The sequence below is a fragment of the Procambarus clarkii genome, chromosome 43 (assembly GCF_040958095.1).
Source record: "Procambarus clarkii isolate CNS0578487 chromosome 43, FALCON_Pclarkii_2.0, whole genome shotgun sequence".
In the NCBI taxonomy this organism is placed as follows: Eukaryota; Metazoa; Arthropoda; class Malacostraca; order Decapoda; family Cambaridae; genus Procambarus; species Procambarus clarkii.
The window spans coordinates 8423365-8437568 of NC_091192.1; the positions used below are offsets into that span (position 1 = coordinate 8423365).

The following is a 14204-nucleotide window of genomic DNA, read 5'->3' on the forward strand; positions in this document are numbered from 1 at the left end:
CCCAAATTGCTAAAAAGAAAGTACTTACAGCAAAGATGTGCTCGACCGTTCTTATATGGACGTGATGGACTAATAGAAAGTTCACTTTTGTATTACTGAATTTGGACAAACCGGAAAAGTTTTTATTTATGTTGCTAATGAATCCTAACCTAACAATCCTAGGCCTAATACACGCTATATGAGGCCTAATATAGTACCTAATACAGCCTAAAAGGAATATTTAAGTTTGATTTTTAGCATTTGTTTTTCCGTGCCCTACAAAATGAATACTACCAAGTTCTACTTTATATGTGTCCATTACGTGGATACATGCAGGAAGATCCACACAGTTGCACAACGTACTGACGTATTAGCAGGGTAGGCTGGGGAATGCTAACGAACATTCTTTTCCAGGTGATGATGCTACGACGGTGAGGACGACGTGCCCCGAGGGCTTCATGCCACTGGGGACCGGCTGTTACTGTTACTTCGCCATGAAGGAGACGTACGACAAGGCTCGGGAGATCTGTCAGTTCCTCCCGGGGGATAATGTCGACCTGGCCGTCTTCGACTCCCACGCGGGCGACGCCACCTTCATATCCACCTTCGCAATCAACAACGGTACTCTTAAGTTTGTTGTTGTATTGACCAATGATTGTAGAGTGAGCTCCAGCTATTCGGCCGCGACTTTCAGCTTTCTGACGCAATGCCTACAATCCTCTACTGGTTTATTATATCTTAGCTTATATATGTGTGCTTCGATGTCATTCTCCATCATATTCCATTTGCCTGCCACTCCCACGCTGGAGGAACACTTTCCATATACCTTCTGTGGTGATGAGCGCCTCTGGTCTCCAGCCGTCCTGTGGTCCACTCCTACACATATTCCCTCTTACCCCTCATGGCTTGCACCTTCTCTCTCCTGTTGGGCTTTCATCCAGGAGTCTTCAATTGTCTTTTGCTTCACGCAGTCAGTTCTGGTGATTTAGCAAAATACCTTGATATGGGTAATGGGCGTTTGTATAATCAACAACATGTTTCATTTAACCCTGTTAAAAACACAAAGAGTTAACACTTTGAACTGGGAACTTTACCAAGCGTCCTCAGCCGTTTGTTGTTCAACGTTCTGATGCATAAACTGATTCAAGATCTTCCAATCAACAATGAAGACACGATCATTTGTTCCGCTGATGGTATTTGTTAGCAAGGAGGCCACCAAGCCCAGAATGGTAGTTGCCCTCCATGCTTTTACTAATGGATCATTAAGTGTGGTGACCAAGTCCTTGTGTCATGCTACAGCTCCATTATACCGCTGTTCTCACTAAGGCCATGTATAATGTTCTCTAATTCCTGGTTCCTCTATTTGCAGGTTGTCCCCAAGCTTGCTGGCCTCCTTGTGGCTATTGTGTTAACTGATAATGTGTTGCATAAATACAGTTTCAAATTTCCAAACCACTACTTTCTTCCACTACTATATATATATATATATATATATATATATATATATATATATATATATATATATATATATATATATATATATATATATATATATATAGCCAGCTGTCGTGGGTTGCATCCTGAGGAGGGTCAGTAGTTCGACCATGCGGAGACTGAGACATGCCTAAGCGCAGGCTTCCTGTCCCCCGACAACAGGAATTATTAAGTATTTAGGGTGAAGATGAAGGGTTTCCAGCTCTAATTTTGTTACCGTTACACCCCATACTCAACCTGTGAGCGGTATCACAAAAATGATTACAGAGGGCACAATATTTTTAGCAGCCCTCAAAGGACATTATTACATTAACAATTACATCTCTCCTCCACACCTTATAATTATAATGTCAGCTAGTAACAATGATTATTCCACTTCAGTCCCTATGTATTTGCAGGTAATCATTATACATTATGGGTAGGTCTTTTCGCTAATACATAACTGTTGCAGCTATGGAAATATAGATATTCCTGAGTCATAGTAAAGCTGCTGTGTGTTATTTTTAGTCTTCACAATTCACTACTTGCATTTAAATTGTGAGGAGATGGTTCACCAGCTCACTTACAATAGTGCTCTTATGCCTGTGGGAGCCAGTACACTTGTTAAGTGCACTTGTTAAGTGGGCGGACTTAAGTTTGGTAACCAGCAACCGAAACATCTAGTGTTTGAACTCATGTGAGAGCCCCAGTCATCAGCAGTCCAGGAATGTTACCCTGGCTGGGGTAACATGTCTGTGGACAGTGCTAGAGCCGATAGCATCATCTCCTTGTATGGCTTTGAGGCGAGACTCGACTTTGCGCTGGAACAGCTAGGCCACAGGCGTGGGGTGAGCTGTGGGCCTCCCGCGCTCGCTAGCCACTTGAGTCGTTGTCATGGAAATAACCGCCATCTTAGTAAACATCTTGAGCCGCCATGTTGGTCGGCCATCTTGGAGCAGCCCTAGGGGGCTATGCTACACCGTCGCTGATTGGATGAGAGGGGTAGGCCGCTGTATGCCTTCCTCTCATTGATTATTTCGAGGAGGATGCGGGGATCGTCGGTGTGAGCATCATTCTGAACCCAGCTGCCACCTTGTCAAGACGCTTCCTGTACTCAATTCGGCCAAATTGAAGTATAGGGCGTCGTGGTGGCTGGACTACTCAACTGCTGATGCTTCCTGCTTCACCAACGACAGCGGTCGTCACAGAATCCGGCCGAAGTCGTCGTTTGGAGAGGAGAAAGACATAGTGTACAGTGGGTAGAGGTACAGTGATCTGGGATCGTGGGGTAATGTGCATACGAGCAGTAACAGACTCGTAGATCCCATACCAGTGATGATTAGACTTGCTAGTGCTCTGTAGCAGTCGATGGGAACGGGGAAATTCGTGTCAGTGTTAAGGCAGATTTCCCATGTTTGTGTAAGACGCTATCGTTGTGCGCGTCACCTGGGTACGAATGCTTCACTTCACCGGTGGGTCGAGGGTGCGAACTCAGCCGTGTTGAGTGGGAGGGGTTCAAGTGTGCGCCAATTGTACGAATAAATACCACGTAAGGTATTACTGCCGCCTACGCCACCCTGAGCGAGCCAGCCACCTGTAGCGGGATGCCTGATGTATGGGAATGGTGTGTAGCCGGCAGTGTGAATGAGTAAGTACTTATGTGTGTATTTCTGGTGATCAGTTAGTCTCTAAAAGCTTAAATTCGAGGTCAAGTGTTCCGTCACATTGTCAAGCAGCACCTGTGGAGGTGGAGTGAATTGTGGGCGAGGAGATAATCACCCTTGTTGTCATCTTGTCAGTCCAGAGGGACTTACGTCTGGTGTACACAGACGTACAGTGTGTGTGTGTGGGTACACACGGGAACAGAGTATACATAGATTAGCCAAGGACTGAGAGGATGTCCATGTAATAATTATAATATTCCATTGTGGTAATCATTTTGATCGTCTGTGGGACGGAGTGATATCATTTCCATGTGTGGTCTTGCAGGTGTGGAATTCCAACACTGAGCGCTCAGGTATGTGTAATGCCAGTGATTCCTGGCAATGATTATTGTGGAGTGTACCACAGTGTGGTCTTAATTTCTTGTATTGTTCCCAGGGTCGTGACAAGTGTGATTTATATTTATATATATATGTATTAACGTAATTTTGGTAGAATTTGGTGAGTGACGAGGCTGGCTGGAGAGACCGCCACCGCTCTGTAGAGTAAGGTAACTCTCGAGAGTGTTTATCGACATGCGTGATCAATAAATCACTCACCCATGTGATTTAAGGAGTGTGAGATCTCCTTAGTGTTCCCAATAACGTTTGATAGCTGTAGGCTACATGTGTCAGCAGTGATTATATATATATATATATATATATATATATATATATATATATATATATATATATATATATATATATATATATATATATATATATATTATATATATATATATATATGACAATGTCAGACCACGAAGGAAAAATGAAACAGGAAATTTCCTTAAGTACTTTCGTATATTAAATACATCTTCAGAAGGTCATTTTACAGATCGAGTGATGGGTATAAATAGGCAGGAGAGAGTGGTGAAGTAAGGTGAGGTACAATACTTGGACAACGCAGAAGGCCCATTGGCCCATCAGATGCACCCAATTGGCCCATCCGATGTAGCCCAATGGCCCATCTGATACAGCAGACATACAAGCATAATACATAGGTAATTATAACATAAAGAGGTAAATATATACAATAAATTAGTGAGACAAATGTTTTTCAATGATTCTACTTAAATCGCCCTTTAGCTGATCTATTAGAAATGGATCTAAGTTATATAGACCACTGCTAATATTCAAATTACTTTCTTTGGTGATCTGTATCAAAGCGGATTCAATTATGTTTCTGTTATAGGTGCTTTTACAATTTGTTATTGAAGACGCACTCTCCCAATCAATTTGGTGAGCTTTTTCTGACAAATGCACAAACAAAGCATTAGATAATTGGCCATGTCTTACAGAGTATTTATGTTGCGATATTCTACATTTTAAATCTTTAGATGTTTGCCCGACATAGAACTTATTACATTCCTTACAAGGTATTTTATAAATGACGCAATTATCACTACGAGGGCTGTTCCTTACTAATAGCTTACCAACAGTGTTTTCGTAGCTAAACATTACATCTATATTAAAAAGTTTCAAGGCCTTGACAATATTCTCAAACCCAGAGAAATATGGTAAACATAACACATTCTTTGGGCGAGTCCTTTCACTGCATACATTATTATAATATGTACGACGAGCTTTGTTACGACAAACTTCCAAAAAATTCAGTGGGTAACAAAGCTTAAGACCAATCGAATCAATATTCTTAAATTCTTTATCTAAGAATTCTGGACTCACAACTCGAAGAGCTCTTAGATACATTGAAGAAAAAATTGACTTTTTTACATTGTATTTATGCCCTGAAAAATAATGAACATAAGATAAATTGTTCGTAGCCATGACTTACCTCTTTCTGCTGATATTATTGTCAGTCTTGTTAAGTTGTGCATTAAAGAATGTAAATTTACCTTTAATAATGAGTATTATTTACAGACTTTTGGAATGGCAATGGGGAATCCTCTATCGCCATTGCTCTCAAACCTGTACATGGAATTCTTTGAAAAGAAATTTGTTTCAAAAATAACTCCTGGAATCATTCCTTGGTTTAGATATGTTGATGATATCTTGTGTATTTGGCCTTCAGATGTAAACACAGACGAATTTGTAGCCAAACTTAATGACCAAGTCACCTCCATAAAATTTACTATGGAGACTGAAATTGATAAATGTTTGCCATTCTTAGATGTGCTTATTCATAGGGAAAACTCTTCATTAAAGTTTAGTGTTTACAGAAAACCTACGAACAATTTATCTTATGTTCATTATTTTTCAGGGCATAAATACAATGTAAAAAAGTCAATTTTTTCTTCAATGTATCTAAGAGCTCTTCGAGTTGTGAGTCCAGAATTCTTAGATGAAGAATTTAAGAATATTGATTCGATTGGTCTTAAGCTTTGTTACCCACTGAATTTTTTGGAAGTTTGTCGTAACAAAGCTCGTCGTACATATTATAATAATGTATGCAGTGAAAGGACTCGCCCAAAGAATGTGTTATGTTTACCATATTTCTCTGGGTTTGAGAATATTGTCAAGGCCTTGAAACTTTTTAATATAGATGTAATGTTTAGCTACGAAAACACTGTTGGTAAGCTATTAGTAAGGAACAGCCCTCGTAGTGATAATTGCGTCATTTATAAAATACCTTGTAAGGAATATAATAAGTTCTATGTCGGGCAAACATCTAAAGATTTAAAATGTAGAATATCGCAACATAAATACTCTGTAAGACATGGCCAATTGTCTAATGCTTTGTTTGTGCATTTGTCAGAAAAAGCTCACCAAATTGATTGGGAGAGTGCGTCTTCAATAACAAATTGTAAAAGCACCTATAACAGAAACATAATTGAATCCGCTTTGATACAGATCACCAAAGAAAGTAATTTGAATATTAGCAGTGGTCTATATAACTTAGATCCATTTCTAATAGATCAGCTAAAGGGCGATTTAAGTAGAATCATTGAAAAACATTTGTCTCACTAATTTATTGTATATATTTACCTCTTTATGTTATAATTACCTATGTATTATGCTTGTATGTCTGCTGTATCAGATGGGCCATTGGGCTACATCGGATGGGCCAATTGGGTGCATCTGATGGGCCAATGGGCCTTCTGCGTTGTCCAAGTATTGTACCTCACCTTACTTCACCACTCTCTCCTGCCTATTTATACCCATCACTCGATCTGTAAAATGACCTTCTGAAGATGTATTTAATATACGAAAGTACTTAAGGAAATTTCCTGTTTCATTTTTCCTTCGTGGTCTGACATTGTCACATTCTTAATCACGTGTTTATTTTCGTGATATACACACATATATATATATATATATATATATATATATATATATATATATATATATATATATATATATATATATATATATATATATATATATATATATATATATATATATATATATATATATATATATATATATATATATATATATATATATATATATATATATATATATATATATATATATATATATGTCGTACCTAGTAGCCAGAACGCACTTCTCTGCCTACTATTCAAGGCCCGATTTGCCTAATAAGCCAAGTTTTCATGAATTAATTGTTTTTCGACTACCTAACCTACCTAACCTAACCTAACCTAACTTTTTCGGCCACCTAACCTAACCTAACCTATTAAGATAGGTTAGGTTAGGTTAGGTAGGGTTGGTTAGGTTCGGTCATATATCTACGTTAATTTTAACTCTAATAAAAAAAAATTGACTTCATACACAATGAAATGGGTAGCTTTATCATTTCATAAGAAAAAAAATTGAGAAAATATATTAATTCATGAAAACTTGGCTTATTAGGCAAATCGGGCCTTGCATAGTAGGCTGAGAAGTGAGTTCTGGCTACTAGGTACGACATATATATATATATATAATCGTAGTGTCACGGTGCCCAGTATTATTGTGTTATTTACTGTGTGGTGATTTAAATATTTCGACCTATGTTCTAGGGGTTATTGAGAGCACTGGGGTCATTTGCAACAGTAAGTAAGTAAGTGTTGTGCAGTATTCTAATATTTGGAAATTAGAGTACTTGCCGTGTGTGTTATTGCAGAGGGGTTGTTATTTGATGGTGATTGTTGCTAGTGTTGAGCATCACCGTATGTGATTGCAGTTCAGTAAAGCCATTGTGGGGCAGTGTTCTAGAGGGTTCATGTCCTGTATGTTATTTTACTAGATTCTGCAGTATTGTCATTGCAACCGAATTTTAACGTAAATCACTGTGATTTGTTAGTGTGATTTGTCATTGTCGTGGGTGAACTCGGCTGTAGACGAGTACTTGGGTACACATATATTCTCTTGGTTATCTGGTAGGACATCGAAGTCCAGTATTCAGTGAAGTGATTGTGAGGCAATTAATATAACGTAACCAAGAGAACGCCCATTGCTTTAAGAGAATTTGTTCTTTGACAATTTGAGTAACGTAGAATACGATTGGGTTAATTTACTTTCCTGCAAGCAGCTACGGTAGTCTCAAGGAGCCTAGCCATCAGCCAGATAAGAATTAGAATATTGTCTGTCGTAATTAACGGTCAGTGGGCCGGGTAATTGACGTGTTTCAGGAAGTCAAAGTAATTAACCTCGATCCTTGTTTGATCGACTCACACGAAGGCTTCATTGTTCCATTAACGTAACATCGTTATTTATCTGCCCGGAAGTACCAGCACTTGATTGACTCGTGGGAGGAGTAACGTCATTTTAGAATAACGTAAACGTGGTGCTAATTACTGTTATTAGCCGCCTGAATTGGTCTGAGTATGGAAGGCTCAGACGGAATTCATACCTTAATGTAAATTGCTGAGCCAGTGTGAAAGGTTGCGTATTTTAATTGTTTAATTATTGATCTTGAGGATAGTAATTAATTACTCTAAAGGTAATCACGAGTGATTACCGTTCTCTTAGCACTTTGGACATTGTAAATCAGAGTTTACCATCGCTGAGTGATTATATAGTAACCGATTAACGTAACTAGTAAAGAGATTAATCAGCTGTCTGGAAGTACAGGGATTAATGGAATTTTCTCACTGAATGCTCGACGGGTAGAGTGTTGTGTAATTTCCGCGTTACTAGTGACAGTTGTAAGAGTTATTAATTTAACGTAAATGTTACCTTGTTAATGCTATAAATGCTATTTTGTTATTAACGTAAATCAATTGTTATTGATTGTTGATCGTCCGTGGGACGGAGTGTTAACGTAAGGATTAATTTGAGGAAGGGTGCTGGAGTTGCCAGTGAACCCATTAGTTATTGTTGTCATTGAAAGACTACTGATTTGATTGCAATGCAACCGCTATTACAGGTGTAGACTGCACTGAGGCGTAGAACAGTTAGGAGGTTACTGGAGACGTGTTTCAGAACCTACTGTGTCATTTGTTGTAATTGTGATTATAGATCTGTTAGTTCTTGTTTCTTGTTGATTCCTCTGTAGTCACGCTTATGTTTGAGTTAGTTCATTATGCAGTCCGAGGGGCTGGTGTCTAGCTGTCATTGATAGTGTCACAGGAAGGATTTCAAGTAACGTCATTGACATTTCTTTTTGTTTTGTTGTAGGAGTTAGTACTTTATTGAATAAACTAAGTTGTTATGGTTAACACTGTCTTTTCGTTACACCCCCACACGTTATTATTGTTATGCAAATGTTCTTCACACTCGACTAATAAAATTGAGACTGATTCTGAGCTTTGGATCAAATATACGGTACCACACAACAATAAATTATTGTTGTGAGAGCCAAGGACCTACTCGTTAGATTCGCTTCGGCGAATGGCGAAGGTCGACGGCCTAGTGGAGGGGATTTCAATTTTCATTGGGGTCTTGGCGTTTGCTCGCGCCTAGTCAATTGTTCATACATGGTCCCAAAGTGAGGAATGAGCTGCTTACTACACTGGTGTGTTAGCTAAGCAAGTCCTTCCTCAGGCGACCTACTTGAATATCACGACAGGAATAAAGGTTAAAGAATAAAGAAAATTCTTAGAAATTTTCCGAGCTCAATTCCTTATACCAAATTCATTTTATTCCACAAATTCTCATAAAAACTCTCACATAAATCTCATGTCGTTTATCTACTGGATAAAATGTCGACAATAAGATTAAGAAGATAATCTTAATGTCGTTTATCTACAGAAAGCAGAGCATAGATACAGTGCAAGGATTTCAGATATTTTATCATTGGTAATAATATGGTTTGCCACTTCATGCAGCGGGAGTTGAGAGGTATCTCTAAATGGCTCAATTTTATTTCAGTTCAAGATATAATGTTCGAGTATGTGTCCCTATCTTTGTCCACACACTTTGCACTTCATTTATATCCCGATACAAGTCGAACTGTCAGAGATACCTGTAGCAAAGTCTTATTCGAGCTGTGACAACGTCTGTTACTCTGCGGATTTAGTTACTTTTTTTAAAACACATTTTTTACTTCACACATTTCATTGTGATGAACAATGGACCTGCTAGTTCCAGTTTGCACTGTTCTCCTTTCTTCAAATTCATCCAGGAGTTCTCATCTAATGACACTTTCAAGGTGTGGGAAAATCTGACTCAAATATATTAATTAAAATAATGATATATTCGATAGCTACGAAGGACCACCACTTTTTGTGAAAAAGTGGAAAACTGAAATGAGCTATTATTGAGATTAAATCCACGAACTAGTGACTACGGATTTTAATATTTGATAATGTAACACAAGAAAATTAAGCAAACTGTATATTGTAAATAAATTAAAAGTCAAATTCGCTCTCGCAAAATGGGGGATACGGGCGCTAAGATACGACTACGTCCTAGCACGAATAATACGATGCTGGTTCTTCATCAGAATCAATTAGGAATATGAAATTGTATTATTCAATAATGAAATATTTAGATGTAAATTCACTTCAATACACCATAGAGATACTTGAAAATATCTATAAATAAATTATGGCAAATATAAAGGGTTAGTCAATGTGATCTTAATGGAAGATCATTCATGTAACTAAATATTAGTATTCTACTTATTAACAAGAGATAACAGCCTAGCTGTAAGAAGTAAGAGACGAGTAATCAGTTGCCACGCGTCCCTGACAACTTGTTGCATCAGGAAATATTGGACACATGCACAATGTGCAGTCTATCTTCTCCTCGACGTAGACACGGGAGCTGAAAGGCACTTGCACTGTAGAATTTTTCTACATAAGAATTGGTAAATATATATTCCTAAATGAATTCAAGGAAATAGCTAGAGGAGAAACGTACTGGTTGATTTTTGTTGGGCGTACGGCATGACGACAACTATCCTATATGTTTACACTGTGATCACGAATCTAAACAAAATAAGGAAATAATAGTTGCCTAGCCGAGTGTCCATTGATTTAGGAAACGGCTCCACTTCTCCGTCCTCCTCTGCGGCTAGAAGGACGCAAATTACGAGATGGAGTTTATAGAGTTCCGGGACACTGCTTTATCTCTCAAGGTAATATGGCGTCTCTCTTCCTCCTCCCTCCCTCTCGGGGGTACGCGTGCGCGTAGCTCTCAGTAGGAGCCCCTGAGCATAAATTAATTTACTTATTTGAAGTTAATTAGGGAAGGAAGAGGTTATGACGAAGATTTACATCATAAATAAATGTGTTATATTGTAACATATTTTCTCGTAGTGCAAGTCAGTTAATTAAGACTTCGCAAAATAAAAAAGAAGAATATGAAGTAGAATTATTTTACATTGCAACATTTCTACTGGTGTAGTTAATCAAACTAAATAAGTGAGTTCCAGTAAGCAGTAATATGCTAAATGAGTAAACTCATTAATAAGCATTATCCTTAGTAAAGGAAAGTAAATAACTGGACTCTGTTGGATCCAACAATATATGGAAATATTTCCCAGTGGCTGGCTGATGCAACACCACGTAGTAGGAAACTTTTGGCGAAATATTGCGCAGTAGGAAAAACATTGATTTGGTTAATTTAAGAAGTTAAAAATATTAATAAATCACTACTGTTATTACATTAATGATGAATAAGTGTTGGATATTTCCAACACAAGGGACCTAATTGATTACTCAAGATTCCGTTCAACATTATCTTTATTTACTGAAACCTTAGCAAGGGCGTCAGCTTTATCATGTTCCTGCAGGCCAATGTGAAAAGGTATCCACAACATTTTGAAATTCATCTCTTTATTAAGTATGCTCATATATCTGTCTGGCTTCGGAAACAAGCAGGTTATTTTGATTGTAAGCTATTATATATAAACTAGTAGCGAGGAAAAGGTGTCAGAAATAATAAAGTTGTCAATTAATTTCAGTGCTGTCAATAATTTTAAGTGCTACCAGTTTAACTTGCAAAGGTAAGTTCAACTTACCCAGTTACTAACTCTTATATTCTTTTCAATTGTGCTTCCATCGGGCTGATGAGCAATAACAGCATTTCCTGCCCTCCCTGTCGCTGTATTGAGTGACCACGTCAGTGTATATATGGTTTGTGTGATGATGTTTTCAGTTTGTATATTGTGTATGTGTTCAAGGGTACTTAATTTACCTTTGAGCATACATACACACACTCTCATACCAAAGAGCCAGAGCTCACCCCCCCCCCTTCCCCACGCCCCGCAAGAACAACTAGGTGAGCACATCCATCCTACTCCCCTATTCCTTTCACTTATTCAATTTTCCTCTCTCGCCCATCCATTCTCACTCATTCTCCCCCATTATAACATAACTGCCTCACTGATCAGCCACTTACGGGCTATTCATGCCCGTGCCACCTCTTGTGTGGATTAATCTTCACCAGCCAGGCATATCTGCTGTGCCAGGTGAGAACGATGGGCTCACTATACCCCGTGCTGCTTGCAACATTTTGTTCCGAGTAGCTGAATCTAAACCAACTGAGCAGTCTTGCCTCTTCCCCAGAGATAAGCAGCCTGTGGGTGGGAAGCACTGACCAGGGCCACGAGAGGTACTGGACGTGGGTGGATGGAAGACCTTTACACCCAGAATCACCATACTGGAACACCACCATGCCAAGGGGCAGTACCACTTATAATTGTGGCATTATGTCTCAAGTGATGGAGAAGTCGGTGAGGATGCGTCTCATGGATAGTCAGTGCACTACTGCCTATCCCTTCATTTGTCAGCTGGGCCTGAACCCTCTGAAGTAGACCTGCTCTTGGTGTCACTTGTTTGTTTATGCTGAAAAATACACACACACTCAATTCAAACAGTGTTTGAGTATATAATTTTATAAAATCATTAGAATTTGATTATTTAGCCTCATGAGTGAAAATAAACTGTATAACTAACCTGACTGTCAACACCATAGGAAGTTAAGAATGTAACTATATTACAAAAAAAAACAGATAACTTTGGAAGGAAATTCTCCTCAAACAATCAACAAAACTTCCAAGAAATATAGTACAGCTGCAGAGATGTATTGCAAGTGTATCAAGCCAGAGCACATGAGTCATTATTATTATTGTGACAGTTAAAAACAATTATTTCAACATTACAAATTAAATATGTAAGTTCCCCAATCTGCCGTAAGACATATATATGGTCAGCAAAAATAATATAAATATAGCATATCAGAATATATGCAGCTAATTTGGTTCACTTCAATTGATGTTTGTATATACTGACATATATAACAAATAATAAAAACCTGCTATTGAAAAATAAAAATTCGTCACCAACTCTTTCTCAAATTATTCAACCCATCCACAAAACCAATAGTAGCCTGGCTCAGGGTCCTCGACGCTTCCACATACCACCATTAAGCAACCCAAATTTGTTCATTGTTATTAACATTAAGTGCCTCGCAAACGTCAAGCCGCCTGCTATCGCTGTATCTATCGATGATTTCTGTGTTGTTTACTAGGATTTCTCTGGCTATGGTTTGGTTGTGGGAAGAGATTATATGTTCCTTAATGGAGCCCTGTTGCTTGTGCATCGTTAAACGCCTAGAAAGAGATGTTGTTGTCTTGCCTATATACTGGTTTTTTTGGAGCTTACAGTCCCCAAGAGGGCATTTAAAGGCATAGACGACGTTAGTCTCTTTTAAAGCGTTCTGTTTTGTGTCTGGAGAGTTTCTCATGAGTAGGCTGGCCGTTTTCTGGTTTTATAGTAAATCGTCAGTTGTATCCTCTGATTTTTGTCTGTAGGGATAACGTTTCTATTAACAATATCTTTCAGGACCCTTTCCTCCATTTTATGAGCTGTGGAAAAGAAGTTCCTGTAAAATAGTCTAATAGGGGGTATAGGTGTTGTGTTAGTTGTCTCTTCAGAGGTTGCATGGCTTTTCACTTTCCTTCTTATGATGTCTTCGACGAAACCATTGGAGAAGCCGTTATTGACTAGGACCTGCCTTACCCTGCAGAGTTCTTCGTCGACTTGCTTCCATTCTGAGCTGTGGCTGAGAGCACGGTCGACATATGCGTTAACAACACTCCTCTTGTACCTGTCTGGGCAGTCGCTGTTGGCATTTAGGCACATTCCTATGTTCGTTTCCTTAGTGTAGACTGCAGTGTGGAAACCTCCGCCCTTTTCCATGACTGTTACATCTAGAAAGGGCAGCTTCCCATCCTTTTCCATCTCGTAAGTGAAACGCAGCACGGAACTCTGCTCAAATGCCTCCTTCAGCTCCTGCAGATGTCTGACATCAGGTACCTGTGTCAAAATGTCGTCAACATACCTGCAGTATATGGCCGGTTTCAAGTTCATGTCGACTAAGACTTTTTGCTCGATGGTACCCATGTAGAAGTTTGCAAACAGGACACCTAGGGGAGAACCCATGGCGACCCCATCTACTTGCTTATACATGTGCCCATCCGGGCTCAAGAAGGGTGCCTCTAGATATATGACCGAACCTAACCAACCCTACCTAACCTAACCTAACCTATCTTTATAGGTTAGGTTAGGTTAGGTAGCCGAAAACGTTAGGTTAGGTTAGGTTAGGTACGTTAGGTTGTCGAAAAAACATTAATTCATGAAAACTAGGCTTATTAGGCAAATCGGGCCTTGCATAGTAGGCTGAGAAGTGAGTTCTGGCTACTAGGTACGACATATATATATATATATATATATATATATATATATATATATATATATA

The 14204-nt window shown here is 38.7% G+C and overlaps 1 long non-coding RNA gene across 1 annotated transcript; it reads left to right on the forward strand.

The window, feature by feature from the left end:
- Positions 1-396: 396 nt before the first annotated feature.
- LOC138349973 (uncharacterized) lies at positions 397-12399 on the forward strand. The gene is made up of 2 exons (XR_011221945.1): positions 397-600; positions 12011-12399. It is a non-coding gene; the product is annotated as an uncharacterized lncRNA (long non-coding RNA).
- The last annotated feature ends 1805 nt before the right edge of the window (positions 12400-14204 follow it).